Genomic DNA, 12,203 nt, shown 5'->3' on the forward strand with positions numbered 1-12,203 from the left:
GGTTGTTCAAAAGAAAAGTAAAAGGAAAAGTGTTATCATATAATCATCTAGTCCTGCAACATTTAACAAACCAGCTAGGTTTCACTTTTCCAGATCAGTTTTATATAGGGAGAATATTCTTTTCTGCCTTTGTTGTAATTTACCACAAATTCCATCCACTTTTCAGAGCATAATGTTGTCATTGCTGTTGGAGTATTCCAACAACAGTTTAATTTACTCATAAACATGGCAATATGAGTTTATTTTCTCGTACTTGTCCTAGGCTGATCTGTCTCTCCATTTTTACGTTGTAGAAGCGTGTTTGATTGGTTCCTATGTCTTGCACTCTACTCCTACGAAAGGGTGCGATGACATCAAGATGCAAAAGCATGTTAATGTTTCCCATCCATGATTACCTAACCTGAACGCGGTGAACAACAACTTGAAGGTTCTCTCCGGTCAATAGTCTGCCGATCGCGATAATTGAGACATTGAGGTAGTAAGCCATTTTATTTTATTTATTTAGTCTGATCCAGGACACCCTAGATTTGCCATAAGACACAGAATAATACACAATAACAATTTTGAGGGAAGATAAAAAGATTAATGTTTAAAAAAATGACAGGATACAATTAACCATGTTAAATGGCATGAACTCCATATAAATGGTGACGAAGAATCGAAACGGAGTACTTGATGAGTGAGACGACTATCTCATCCTGTAGGCTTCTCGCTAGTTTATATTTTTGTCGCCATGTGACGAAAGATTTGGGAATTGTTCCCCTCGCGCCAAAGAAAAGTCCAGTCACCGTAATTTTTTTAAGGTTATACGACTCAAGAAAGAAAGGGATGGTTGGATTATAGATATCCTTTTTCTCATTGTCTACGTCAGTCGGCTGAGAGGCTGAAGATTCAAAGCGTACAGTAGGATCAATAATTTCTGCTTCGTTCCTCCGTCTGTCAATCGCTATAATATCAATCCTGCGAGTGCTGCCTCCTTCGGCGAGGCAGTGGACTTCTTCGTACACTTCTAGATTTTTGAGACGAAGAGCATTAGCAATCAGGTTTCTGATGATGTTATGGCGTTTGATCCTAAGCAGTTCTCCTTGAGGGCAACTCCCCAGCACATGTGGTAAGGTTTCATACTCACTGCAGTGTCTGCAGTGGCCTGTGCTGGTAGAACGTCCCGGCAGAGTACGTACTGGTGCAACCATCGCTGTCATCTTCAACATCTCCCTCCATTCCGAACAAGTTAAACCATCTCTTCTGGTAACCCAAGAATTAGCAGCAGGAACTTGAGCAAATAACTCAACACCTCTTCCTTTTTGAGGATATGCACACCAAGCTTCAAATTCGCGTGTTCTAAGTATATCGCGCAGTTGTCTAACAGATTTCGTTGATGTCTCTTCATTGAGTTGAAGTTCAGATAGGCAGCGAGTTTTTATTGCTGTGAAATTTCGAACAACATTTACGTGTGAATCATTCACAGCTTCTAGTTGTGAAACAGGTGATATTGAAGAAATATCATATAAAATCAAGGAGTTGTCCATTTATCAGTTTAACATACAAAGTTATGATAATTGTGTTTCAGGCACAAATTATGCGATAAAAACATTGTTTAAAATCACTGTCAGATGATTTTGTCATTTTACGTGTATGATTCAAGCACAAATTTCACGGTAAAACGCATGTTATTTTTCATCGAAGGAATCCAGCATGGCCAATAAGTTCTTTTCTTTCGGTTCGCTGATGGTTCGTCTCCTTCCAAGTGGCTGTAAGGACTGAATGTTGTTGATCGCGAAATAGGACCGCCCTCTTTTGGGGATGTTGTGCTCCTTCCACGGTTCTGACTCGTTGAATGATTGCCTCATCTTGATTGATGGAAGTTCAGCTCTGGAAATCCTTATCCAGATCACAGTGCTAATCTTAAGGTGTTGAGAATTTAAATATCTCTTGTTTTACATGGCTAAGTCACAAAAATCCCCTGGCGTCGTCATGATTACATGAAATGGTCGAAAATGTTCAGCTTCACTGATCATTTCCGCATGTTCTTCTGCTACCATTGTGGGACACACGTAATACTTATTTACAAAAACAAAGAACTAGTATGAACGTCATGTCAATATGCTGGCAATAAGGACTTACCATTTTGAATGGAATAGGTTTCGGAGGCATTCTGACAAATGGGGAGGGGGTGACCAAAAATATATAATGGGACCTGATGTAGGCAATTTCTTGAGAAATTGTTACATCCTTTAAAACATTTTTGGCTGAAGTGATACACATGCCATCTTCATTTAGAGCGAGAACAAAACTTCTGATTGCATCAAAATGTTCGCTGTAGTACACAATGGCCTGAAGCCAAGTCCCCCAGCGCGTAAGGATGGGTTATGGTGGCAGTGGAAGATCAGGTAATTCATTGCGGAACAACTGGGTTCGTGTGGGAGCCTTTACACAAATTTTCTTAGTGGAAGAAATCATCTTGTTGACTCGAGGAAATTCGGCACGTATCTGCTCAGCCACGCAATTCATAGCATGAGCAAGACAAGTAGCGTGAATCAAAGCAGGGCAAACTACTTTCAGCAACTTAACAGCAGCAATCATGTAGGTGGCTGCATCAGAAGCACCTTATTTTCGTCCATGTTATTGGGGAAAAGCACCTTGAGACCTTTATTTACAAACTGAGCAGCTATCTCCTGATTGGTTTTAGTTAACTGTCTGCTGCAGATGAAAAATGGCGAACACGGCGCGCCGGGATATAATTTTCCGAGTATCAAGTGGGCAATATAACGACCTAGAGTGTCAGTAGGCTCATCGACAGAGATCCAGATGTATGAGTCTCCTATATATTCCCTTATACGCCTGACTGTGTCTTCGTAAGGAGTGTCCAGGTAGTTTTTTCTTAAAGTTGATTCGGATGGAATGTTCCGATGACAATATTTTTGTAAAAAAACTTTTGAAGGAAGGATTTTCAAGTGAGCTGAAGGGAATATTTGTCGACACAAGAACTCTGCATAAGTCCGCATGGAATTCGTCTTTGCTTCCCTTATTTAGCGATTCCGTTGTTAATAATCTTCGTTTAAGATTTGATTTTCTTTGCAGATTTTCCTGATGTTTAATCCCTTGGACATGTTGACTAAGATGCGATCGTCTTTCACTGGACACCTAGAAACAACGCCAACTATAAATAGTCGCAAATATTATGTAAACCGTACAAGTATATAGGCCAGATGAAAATATGCACAGAAGACTATTCAAATTCATAGGGCCTTGTAGCTCTTCCCAATCCCTCCAGTAGACATGCACTCTGGACTTTTAAGTGACGCAGTAGAGGTAATAATTCCATGTGACTATTCCTATCTTGGTCCAGCCTTTGTAAGACAGACCCTCCAACGAGGGTGGGCGGCATCTGCCGTGTACAGGAAACTGCGTGTTTTTGTAGTGGACGATAGTACTGTGTGTGAGTTTCAGGAATATTTCGGTCAGTACAAATTCACAGTCTCCAAGGCAGGGGAAATAACCATTTAAAGTTTAAATCTCTGATCCGGCCGAGAATCGAACCTCTGAACCGAAGGCGACTATGCTGACCATTCAACCAAGGAGCCGAATACAGTAGAGATGAATTTAATTCATTTACTTTCCTGTTTTGTTATGCTCTGTTAGATTATGTTGGTCAACATTTTTGTTACTACCGGTACTGATGCCCGCGCATGGCTGAATTTCGTGTTTTTTCCTCCCTACATTTACTGTATGCTTATCAAAAATCATTGCTGTATATATTTACAATGTGTATAATCTGTCATACACTTCCTACAATTGATAAAAGTGCATACCTAATTTTCTTACAATTTCCACCTCGTATTTTTAGGTTCTCTACGGCAGCACGATATTTTCATTTTTCAATACATTTGTACTATTATTCCTCTTCTAAAACCTGCTTGAACATTTGCCTTTCTCTAAACTGAATAGACCTTACAGTACCACACAAACATGGCCAGTTTTTAACGATTCTATAAACAAAAAATCAAGGGATCGGGATGCGCTACAATCCCCAATTCATATTTACTGTTAGATACTTCGTTTATTGTATGTACGCTGAATTGATGTATAAAATGTATAAAACTTAATACAACAGAGAGATAGAACACCTACGTAATAAGTAAGACTCTCACACCAAAGTACGTACTTCAGAGTGAAATATAAAACAAATTTCACTTACAGTACCTCTTTGCTGCAAACGTCGCAGAATATAATTTTTCCATCCGACGTGAAATAGGGAAACTCCTGCAACCACTTTTTAATTAAGGATGTGTTGGAAGCTGCCACTTTCGGCATAATGCACACACTGAGGAAACGGACGCACTGAAAGTTTCCCACAGAATGGAATGAAGAGTTTCGTTTCCAGCAGGTCACTGGACACTGTCCCCCACCTCGCGACATACAAACTAAGGGACAAAGGGAGTATTCACAGCGGGAGGTTCTTAAGGACTTCCGGGGAGTAGTAATTGGTTTACAGCTTCACATTTTCTCTGAAAAGAATTTCAAGAAAATACTATACACGATACTGAAAACGAGTCGGCAAAAATTTAAGTTTCTCCAACGAAATTAAAAGCGTTTTTAATCGATTTAGGGATAAAATAGAGCAATTATAGGAATATAGGCAAAAATAGGTTCGAACGCCAATTTAGGCATTTATAGGCACTATAGGACGAGAGTTTCTAACCTTATAAATACACGAAACATGTAAATACAACTTTAAGTTATCTTTTAAGAAACAAGATAGGCTTTTGCCTAAAATCCGAGGTCTACTGATAAGTACAAATAACGTTGATTGACACAAAGAAACCACAACAAATACAATAAATATCATTCAATTTGGTTCCCATTCCTTTTTAGTATAACCTTTCCTCATATTAATAAAACTACATTTAGAAAGTAACTGGCAGCTAAAATTCACGGCCGGGATGAGAATCGAACCAAGAACCCTCCGAACCGGAGGCTACTTCGCTGACCATTGATCGAAGGAGCCGGGCTATTGTGATGGTGCTGATGATAATGATAATGACGATGATGACTGTGGTTTTAAGGTGCTTAACATAAGTCATCAGCCCCTGTTATTAATTGCCATTTGTTACGATCTCCGCTAATGCTACGTATACTTCTTACCTTCGCATGCTGGTTTTCGCCGATCACGCCACCACTGCTTCATTCACTCTTCTGCTATGCTCACCTGTCGTCTGCCTACTCTGTTCATCACGTGATCCTGACGTCATCTTCTTCTCCACGCACCGCCTTCTCCGCCTGTGTGTGTGCTTGCGCTAACCTCTATTGGACACGTGATTATGACGTTTCTGGAATATGCTTGCTTTCAACTTCTCTATTCTTCTCGACGTTTCTGTACGATTATATAATCTCACTCCACCGCTCTAAAAATTGAGTCTGGCTTCGTTACGGAGTGGTGGAAGCACCCATACAACTACTACGTTCGATATTTCATTTACCATCTGGATTGTTATTTTCTTCAGGTTATCCGGTGAGCAAGTTTTATCATAATGTTATTTTGATATTAAATTCTACATTGGGCCATCTGCCCCACTTGAACTTTACTTTCGTCAGCTTATTACGGCATCAAAAATATATATGCAGGACATTATTTCGACTGAAACTTTTCAAACACGAACTGTACTACGGACAATGGAATTTTGAAATCACAATATCTGCTTCCTTGGACCAATGCTACCTTTTGATATAATAATTATAATAACACATTCTGCAGCGTAACTTCACCCGGCGAAGAGAATCCCTTTGCCAGTTCCATCCCTACTTCATTTTCCTTTTCCCTTCTTTTCACATCTTTTCTCAGGTTTCTTCCTCTATTTCGACCTTTATTATTCTTCATTGTACCCTTAATACTTATTCATACGGTTTTGATGTATTTCTAAATATCTATATTGTAAATGTGGCACATTTTCCTTGTCTTTCGAAGTTTTCTCTATATATTTAAGTCTAGTTGCCTGCTGCCATTTCTTGATGAATACAGTACTTTTGTATCCATCTCTTGGCACAGGCCAGAGTAAAGTGTAGCTTCCACCGAAGTCCCAGTCTCATCCATGGCTGTTGCAGTATGGAAGCTGCTATGGTATGGGTGGTGCTGAGTAATGACATTCAGAGTACGACTAGTACATCTGACTGTTATGAAAGGTGCTGCTCATAGGGTCAGTCGTGCTGCAATAGCACTTTCTGACCCAGTGAGGAAAGCAATGGCAAACTACCTCACTCCTCGTCTTGCCTAGTACGCCTCATTTTGGTGCTGCCATTGGTTTTTGCGGTTTCCTTATAACCGCATAACCTTTGGTGGTGCTATTTGAGGATCCAACCAGCCTCTGGGCTGATGACCTAACAGACATTTAAGTCTAGCAAACTCTTGTCTGCGATTTACTAAACTTGTTGAGAAATGTTTACTATTTTTATTATTTGTTAAATACATATCTTATTTACTTTGTTAAGTTCGAGATTTTTCTTCTTCCTGTCACTTTCTCTTGGTCCTATTCCTTCTCACTGCGCGAATTCTGCCGTAAATGATTATTATATCGTGCTGCTTCTTCTACCACATGTATGCTTGAGCTATATATATCAACTAATACAGTGTACTATTTTATCTGTGCATCGTACGTACCTACGACGATAGCTGAGGGTATCTGCATGATATCTGAACTCCCTCACAACAGTATTATTTCTGAACACCCTCACTACTATATGATAGCCGAGCTCCCCCCTACACATTCTAAAATAAACTTTAAGTGAACATAGCCGCTAATAGATAAATAATGACCTAGTAAGTGAGGGGAAATTTTACTCCAGCATCTGAAGCTCACCTGTTCTTAATAACGGCTCTCAATCTGTGGTATGTGTTTTGGGTTTAATGGCTCTCATTACGTCCAATTATCCTTCTCGAGTCTTCATATATGGCGAAGAAGCCATATCCTTGCTAATTTTCTTGCAGGTGCTCGCAGATTGTCAAACCGAGCACTCAGCGATCTGGAATTAATTTCACTTACTCACCAAGCATTACATTCAGCCGAGCGTTCTACAGTACTCTCAAGGGAAGTCATTTATAGCCTAACAAGTAGCAAATTTGTATATACTGTATCTACTGAAGGTACAGCACCTTTATATTGTTAACTTGGAAGCTTTGTGTTTGTCTATAATTCTTAATGTATTAAATTGAGTGGTTTAACTTTCTATAGGAGAATACTGAGGTACTGGACTGTATACAAGCCTTGGAATTTAAAATAAAACTATGCATACATTTTCTTATTTCTGTGCATTTGTATACAGCTGTTTATTCGACCAGCTGAAACTTGTAATGAAAAATTAGTTTGTCTCTTAAAGACCAAGGAATCTAAACCATTCTTTAATGATTACGTCGCACAGTAGTTGGTTAGACTATCATCTCATGCATCCTTCAATCAACGGCTTTAATAACCATGTATATTGTATATAGACTGTACCGTTCGAAGCCAAGCAATATGCCAAAATTGAGATGTGTCTTGGAATGAACAGATGGTGATGAAGATTTTAATGAAGGGAGCGGTGTTAAAAGGAAAATAAAGACTAATTCGCATTAAGCTCCAAGAAGCCTCAAGAGGAGAGAGTTTCATTTGGTGAAGAGCCCACAGCCCTCGCAGAACGAAGTACAGCACTCTAATCAAGTGTACTCTCAATGTCCTCGTAGTACAGAATTGAGCCTGGCAATCAGACCAAGTGGGTAACCAAGGCAATGAGAGCTTCGCCACTTATATCCTACACACAATGAACCTAAACTCGTGTTTACTGAATTCCTCTCTCCTCTGAATTTGCCTCTCAACGCATCCTTAATTCGTTTCTATCAGATGGGGAACCTTCGCCATTTGCAACGCCTGTAGGATATGCATAACCACTTAACGGCTTGGATGGACAAGTTGCCGGTTTAAGTCCTAGTCATTCCAGTGTAAGGACACCTGTGTAATCACTGCTGTAGAGCGGGTTGTGGCTTCTCCAGGCTGAATATTGCTGCTGTTCGGATTGCAATGCGAACGGAATTATGTCCCCACCAGATACTTTACTGAACCTCGAAAACTGGCAGGCTAATTACCTCGGATGGAGTAGAGGTACGTCAGTCGCCTTGACAAAGAATGCTATAATGTCAATTACGGATTTCCTGGCCGCAGATTAAAAAACAAAAAACAAAAATGATCTGCCATCGTGAAAACCTTATTTGGCATTGTACCTCGATGGGATGTATAACATTTTAGTAATAGAGAATCCGTTTTTCTTTAACATATTACTTATACTTATTTGCTAACTCGGCGAGATTGTTAGACGATTCGGAAACGAGCAGAGAGGACTTAGGCTCAGCAGCGGCTAGTTTTGGCTAGGCTTGCAGCTCTGAATTAGGGAGGGGAAGGGGCTGTTCCCCAACGTCAGCTGTCCTGAGAATGTTTCTTCGTGGATTTTAATTCTCCTGCACTAAGGCAAATACCGGGACAGGACATTTTATAGGCCACGGCTGCCACCCCTTCACCCTCTTCGCACCTCATATCACCACTTAAAATGTCAGTGCCCTGAGAAAGGGCCTATCTCTCTAGGATGCCACATGGAGTAATAACCCTCTCAATTTTTACCGTTTGCTTTTCGTCGCACCGACACAGAGAGAGGTCTTACGGCGACGATAGGATAGGAAAGGACTAGGAGTGGGAAGCAAGCGGCCATTCTAATACAGTTTGTGAAATAAATTCCTATTATCATGCCTAGGACTCTGCTACAAGACGTGCTGGTAATATACACATAGCATATCGTCGCTGCCGGGACAAAACCTCCTATGTGAAATATTTTAGCTTAGAACTCTGGCCGGTAAGGTTCTGTCATCTAAGGTGCAATATTGAGTGAATATTGTCCAGGCATTCTCGCTATTCATATGTATGTGCTGCGGGTCAGTATATCACATAGGAGGTTTGGTCCCGGCAACGACGATATTAATGTGGTCATTAATCTTTGTGGCATTATTCAATAAATAACTTTAATAACCTTCTCCCTCTTGAACAGTTTTCAGAAACGGTGTGTTGAAATATCTAGAAAAAATACCTGGTGTGAAAATAGGAAGCCCTGGAAAACCATCTTCAAGGCTGCCGAATGTGGGGTTCGAATCCACATGTCTCGAATGCAAGCTCACAGCTGCGCGACCCTAATCGCACGGCTAACTCGCTCGCTGACCCTGTTAATTAAAAAATGAAATGACATGTGGCTTTTAGTGCCGGGAGTGTCCGAGGACAAGTTCGGCTCGCCAGATGCAGGTCTTTTGAGTTGACTCCCGTAGGCGACCTGCGCGTCGTAATGAGAATGAAATTATGATGAAGACGACATGTACAACCAGCTCCCGTGTCAGCGAAATTAACCAATTATGGTTAAAATTCCCGACCCTACCGGGAATCGAACCCGGGAATCCTGTAACCAAAGGCCAGCAAGCTAACCATTTAGCCATGGAGCCGGACCCTGTCAATTACTGTTTTAAAAAAACTGTGATTCGTTTTAAGAGTCGACAATCTTTACATAATATATATAGGGCTCGCACATGAATCAACCAAGATGAATAGTGTAATAGTTATTTAACATACCAAGGAAGCTTTATATCCCCGGTCCAGATAGTCAAGAATAACGGCCGAGAGGATTCATCGTGCTGATCACATGTCACCTCGTAATCTGCAGGCCTTCGGGCTGAGCAGAGGTCGCTTTGTTGTTAGGCCAAAAGTCTTTAGCGCCATGAGGTTTAGTTTTGGTTTGGAAGCTTTAAATCTCCCGGTCATTGATGTGTGTTACCTGCAGCTAACCTATGGCATGTCCCGAAGCTACCAGGCTCCTTCTGCACAAAATCAAACCCGATATGATGAGACGTCGTTCTTGTGAAGCAAAACTACTAAAATAATGTATGATTTTCTAGATCACCTTAGATAAAAACTTGGGCAATTATGATAAAAAATTAATAATTTGATCCATTTTAATACAGATTGTGAAATAAATTCCTATTATCATGCCTAAGACTATGCTATAAGACATGCTAATAAAATTCATATAGCCCTTACTAATTTGGCCATGAAATTTTATGGCATAATTCAACTTGAAAAAATTTAAGAAACAACCTGTTGAAATATATAATAAAAAATTAAATCCTTCGTTGGAATTTTTTATTATTTAAATTCAATAAATTCGAACTACCGTACATGTTTAGAACAAACCATATTTCATAATGCATATACATATACTGTGCATATTGTACTATATTTTTGAAAAAGGTTTCTATTTTCTTTTTTCCCCCATCGTTTTCTAGCCTTTATGTCACATCACCGTTTCATGAAAATAACGCTAGAAGGTTTTGATTCGTCTCGTCACAAACTGAGTTGGCAATAGAGAAGGGAAGGAGGCACTCATGGTCAGGGTCCACGCATTCCGCTACTCATCCCCTTTCTCTTTGTTGTACCATAATATAGCAAGCAATGTACCTTTAATTCGTATTTACGAGAAATATTTATTTTCAGTCTTGTCGGTTAAAAGGTATTCCACCGAGTTCGATAGCTGCAGTCGCTTAAGTGCGGCCAGTATCCAGTATTCGGGAGATAGTAGGTTCGAACCCCACTGTCGGCAGCCCTGAAAATGGTTTTCCGTGGTTTCCCATTTTCACACCAGGCTGTACCTTAATTAAGGCCACGGCCGCTTCCTTCCTACTCCTAGCCCTTTCTCGTCCCATCGTCGCCATAAGACCTATCTGTGTCGGTGCGACGTAAAGCAACTAGCAAAAAAAAAAAAAAAAAAAAAAAGAAGAAAAGAAATAGGTATTCCTGTTAAAAGTGTTTCGGAAAACAGAAGTTTTACTGTAATTGTAATGTTTGATTACTTCTACAATCAGACACAATGAGGATATAACCGCAGTAATTACATTCAGATGAATGAAAAATAGTATTAATTAATTCGGCACAACGATTTGAAAAATTACTGTAAATATTTTCCCCCTGCATTACTCCATTATGAGCCCCAGTATTAGAAAAACAGTATTCGGGAGATAGTAGGTTCGAACCCCACTGTCGGCAGCCCTGAAGATGGTTTTCCATGGTTTCCCATTTTCACACCAGGCAAATGCTGGGTCTGTACCTTAATTAAGGCCATGGTTGCTTCCTTACTTCTCCTAGCTCTTTCCTGATCCATCGTCCCCATAAGACCTGTCTGCGTCGGTGCGACATAAAGCAACTTATGTATATATACTAGCATATGTACCCGTTGTTCGCACGGGAATTGGTAATCGATTTCACGATTTCTTAATGAATTTATGCGAAGGTACCTGCCTGTATTCAAACGTTTAATACGGCGTGTTAAACTGATATACTTCTAAGAAAGCACGTGGCAGTAACGTGAAGAACGATAAAGCTGAGCAAAGCAAAGAGTTTATTGAACGATACAGCCCTGGTCCGAAGTTGTGCATTATTCTCCCTATTTCTCGGTTACATATTGTTGTTCATCTGAAACCGGGGGTGGCGCTGTTGCTTAAGACTCATGAAAGCAAATACCACTTAGTCGAAAAGCTCGTCTCGGCTAAAGAAAGACAAAGGTCATGAAGGCCGTGAGGATGAAGGACTCCTCAGGCCTCCGTACTTAATACCGGCGGGATCAACAAGAGTTGACCATAGGGGATTGCATAGGATGGATGAAAGTGAGGAGTCTGGAATAAAAAAGTGAAATTAATACCATAACCCAGCTAAAGGCCCCGTGGTTGCCTATGCACGCTCCGAAGTTAACCCATTGCCTACCAAAATGAATTAAAACTGAATTTTACCTTATAATTGACTTTATTTAAATGTTTTGGGCAAGAATAAGCGATAAAATTGGATTTTATAATATTTTGATGCAGGATCCTGAAATTAAGGGGCGTCCCAATTTTGGGACATTGGCAACTTATGATAGCTGAAGGTTACACTATTTTATTCATTCAAAAAACAGTTACTGTGCATTCATATGGACTCATTTATTGTTTCACAGCATATTTACAAATTTTATGACATCTATTCACTGACGAATTTTATAACTATAGGATGTACAAAAAGTTGAGATAGGATTTTCACAGCTTCGCAGAGAATTGGTCACAAAGCGGAATTCTGCCACAAGAAATAAACCTTCGTCTCCAATGAAATGTGCAACAG

The 12,203-nt window shown here is 40.1% G+C and overlaps 1 protein-coding gene across 1 annotated transcript in view; it reads right to left on the minus strand.

Moving 5' to 3' along the window:
- Positions 1-12,203, minus strand: part of LOC136880903 (glycine receptor subunit alpha-3-like) — a 347,710-nt gene that overhangs the window by 262,582 nt on the left and 72,925 nt on the right. The window lies entirely within an intron of this gene.

The sequence above is a fragment of the Anabrus simplex genome, chromosome 9 (assembly GCF_040414725.1).
Source record: "Anabrus simplex isolate iqAnaSimp1 chromosome 9, ASM4041472v1, whole genome shotgun sequence".
NCBI classification, from domain to species: domain Eukaryota; kingdom Metazoa; phylum Arthropoda; class Insecta; order Orthoptera; family Tettigoniidae; genus Anabrus; species Anabrus simplex.